Source organism: Manacus candei, unplaced genomic scaffold, assembly GCF_025592945.1.
Source record: "Manacus candei isolate 608988 ecotype Guabito, Panama unplaced genomic scaffold, ASM2559294v1 h1tg000080l, whole genome shotgun sequence".
Classification (NCBI taxonomy): Eukaryota; Metazoa; Chordata; class Aves; order Passeriformes; family Pipridae; genus Manacus; species Manacus candei.
Genome location: NW_026138128.1, coordinates 164,657 through 168,381, shown reverse-complemented (window position 1 = coordinate 168,381; position 3,725 = coordinate 164,657).

Below are 3,725 nucleotides of genomic sequence, written 5' to 3'. Positions count from 1 at the left end.
GGGCCCACGGCCGCCTCCGCCCCCGCCGGTCCCCGCCCCCGCCGCGCGGCGTCGGCGGCCGCGGACACCGGCCTGGGGCCGGTCCGTGCCCTGCCCGCTGCGGTCGGGACGGGCCTCTCCCTGCCGACGTCTCCTCCCCGCGCCCCGGTCGGGACTGCCCAGCCCACCGCACCCTCCCGGTGCCTCGGCCCGTTCCCCGGGCCGCTCCTCGCCGCCGCGGCAGGACCCGAGCCCCGAGCCCAGCCCGGCGGAGGCCGCGGCGTTGGCCCGGGCCAGGTCGCGGAGCTCGCGGGGCAGGCCCGGGGCCCGGCTGGCCCGGCAGCAGGTCGAGGACTCTAGACGGGCCCTTGCCGGGCAATGAAGCTCCTCGCCCTTCGCAGCTCATTTGACGTCCTTCCCCGAGCAGAACAGGCAGGGTATTTTTTACTCAGGGGTTCTTTTTGCTTTATTTCAGTGCAAAATGCTTTTGCTGAGCATGAAGGAAGGCAAAGGAAAGGTAATTCACCTGCAACGGAGTATTCTGCTCTGGATGCAAAGTTTGGTCCTAAATCTGCTGCCTGAGGAGTGGACCCTGCAATTTGTGTCCTGAGGGATCAACTGTCTCCCCACAGAGAGCAGTGAGATGGGGAATTCAGCCACAACCTTTATTTCTGGAAGGACTTGGTTGCCATGGGGCCACTTGAAAAGCCACACACACAAATGTGCCTGTGCTGAGGCGGGATCAGGTCCTTGGAAACCATCCGGAGAATAACAGGCAGGAACATAGCTGGTGTGTGAGAGTGCACAGGGAACTTTCATCACATTCAGATGCTGCTCTGTGTCTATCTTTAAAAATCAGTAAATTTTCTGATTAAAAATAAAACCCCACACGTCATGACTCCAGCAATGTGGGCTGGCCTGTTGTGGTATTTATTTTTAAAGAGAACAATATAGCAGCTGAGTTATTGTGACACCTCCTGCATGTTGTGCAGTAGCTTTTTCACTTCAGCATCTCCATATTAGTGGAAACTGTGACAGCTTCATGCCAAGGATTATTAATAGTGCAGGCAGGCTTTGTGTCCCGACAGAATAAAGGTTGGAAAACAGGGCAGACAGTCTTCCCCCAGCGGGCTGGCCTCCTGGTCCCCCATTTTACATGTAGAAAAACTGAGCCACCCCAGCTCAGGCTCTGTTCAATGGCAGAGAGATGCAGTTTGTAGTCAGTGTGTGCAGGAGACCAGACCAGGTCATTGTTGTCCTCTTCCCCCATCCTGGAGCAGGCACGGGTGCCCTGCTCACACTGCCCTGCACTGCCATCCCTCCCCTTGCAGCAGCTTGCAGTTGCTCCATTCCAAGTGGGAAATGAAATGTTCCTTTATTGGCTTTTCTGTTGGCTACAAAATGTTCCATTTTATCTTTTTTTTTTTTTCCCTCCTTACATTCTTCCAGGAAACACACTGATTTATGGTATAATCTTGGCAAATCCCAATCCAGGGGAACACAAACTCACTTGTGCCTGGTAAATGACTTTTTAATGGGCCTATTTCCAGCCAGGAATGCATCTGCATCTGAAGAAGGGGGAATTCTAACCTTGCCCAGGCAGTAGCCTATGTGTGTCAGTGGGGGTCAATACAGTCTGGCTGGAAAGCAGGAGCAACTTCCTGCTTGGAGCTGGTGCAGGACCAGACCTCTCCTGTGCCTCCATACTGGTCTCCTGTCCACAGAGGGAAGATCTTGCCATTGCTCCCACTTCCTGTGAGATGGCAGGTTTAGGGACATCCTTACTCATCTGGCCACTGGACTGGAGCCTGGTTACCCAAGGACCAGGAGTTTATATTTTGCATTGCTAATGGAGCAATAAGCTGTCCCAGTCCCTGGTCCCAGACGGAAGGATTTGTACAGGGATGTCCTAATGGAACCAGAGAAACTTCCTATTAGTTCCTAAAAGGAGCAGTCTAACAAAGCTGCCAAAAATAAATCTGTATAATGAAGAGCCTTTGTAAATTATTCAGATATTATATTCCACTCCAGAACTGATTCAAGGAGAGAAGTTGTACAGACATTTTCTTCTCTGAAGCTCTGGACACAAGGTGAAATCCATGCTGTCATTACAATGAAAATGTAGGCTCTGAGATCCTGCTTTTTGCCTGAGAATACTGTCTCTTTTACCTGGAATTAAACAGGAAGAAATAAAAAAGTCATAGCAGCAATTCAGGCCCTGAGACAAGGAAGGTTTTTTCCTTTCTCCACAGCCTCAGGACCTCGCTTGAGTCCCATCACCTAAAGCTGACCACATACACAGGTGCTTTGCATGATCAAGTCTGAGGAGCTTAGGCTATCTGAGGCACTGCACACCTCAGGGTGGCACAGACAAGGACCCCACTGGAGGTGGGGTGGTTCAGCCAGCAATTCCTCCTTTGCTTCTCAGTTGTGGTTTGAATGCTGTGGACTCTTTCCAGTAGAAACAGGGCTGAGACTCACCAAACTCATTAAACTTCAGCTGCCATCAATACCACATTTGTTAGCCACCTGCTTACAAATCCCAGTCCCTCTCCAGGATGCAAAGCCTGGGTTTGCAGCTTGTCATCTCCCACTGCCACCCCATATTCAGACATCTGAGGTATTTTATAAGGCACAGTGGTTGGCAGCTTGTGGGCTATTAGCCACAGCTGGCCCCATGCCACGCTACTGGGGCTCACAGACTTCTTCCTTCCTCCCTCCCTGCTTCCCCAGCCCCTCTTTGCCAGCAGTGGGGCTGGCTTCTGCTTTGCCCAGCCCTGCAGTTTGGCTCTGGCCTGCAGTTCCTGCCCACCGGCAACCCTGCCAGGTCCATGCTGCCTGGCTGGGCTGGGGAGGCCAGGGCTGGTGGGGGTGAGGAGGAAGGCCCCCTGCCACATCCAGGTCAGCGCTAGTGGGATCTGAGGCCACACTGTCCCTTATCACCCCTCTTATCATGGGGATTATTGGCTTTTTATATTAAACTTTCTCCAGAGAGCATAATACAATCAGTCAGACATGAGGCAAGGGCTGGGCAGGTCTGAGGGTGATTTACAAGCGATCTGCCTCTGCAGTATTTTTCACATAAGGGGCTGTTTCCTCCTCTCCCTCACCACCTCCCAACTCTCCTGCTGCCATTATGAGCCACACAGGTCTCCCCGCAGCAGCAAAGAGCTGTGATGAGCACTGGGGCTGCACGGGCAGCACAGGCTCGCAGGGAGGTGAGGAGGACCTATGGCAGCCAGCACTGCCCGCCCCACGAACGTGGCACGGCAGTGCACAGATGCCATTCAACAGAGCTGCCCCTCGCCCCCCCGTCACTGCCCAGCACTGGCCCAAATTCCCCACCCGCACCAAGAAGAAAAATGGGAAACGGCCCCTGGATGTGCACAGCCAGGAATCACTCGTAGGCAGAAAGGGCCTTTCTCCAAGAAAAGCCTTGGTCTGGGCAGGCTTTTTACAGCTGGTAAAACGTTTCTACCTTTTGTGATCCCACTTTATCAGTGACTTGAAATAATTGGGTTCCATTTCTCATGGTGGCTGACCCCCACCCCTCCCTTCTGCTGTGGCCTATGTTTTTGCTGCAGACTGATTAGGGGTAATTATCCTTTTTACCAGCCAAAGTGCAAGGAACAGTTCACACTCCTTGCAGGAAGTAGAAAAGGGATTTTGCAGCTGAGCTGTGATTAGGAAGCACATAGCAAGGATGCCTGAATCTGCATGTTCCCTGGACAGGGCTGGGTCAGTAT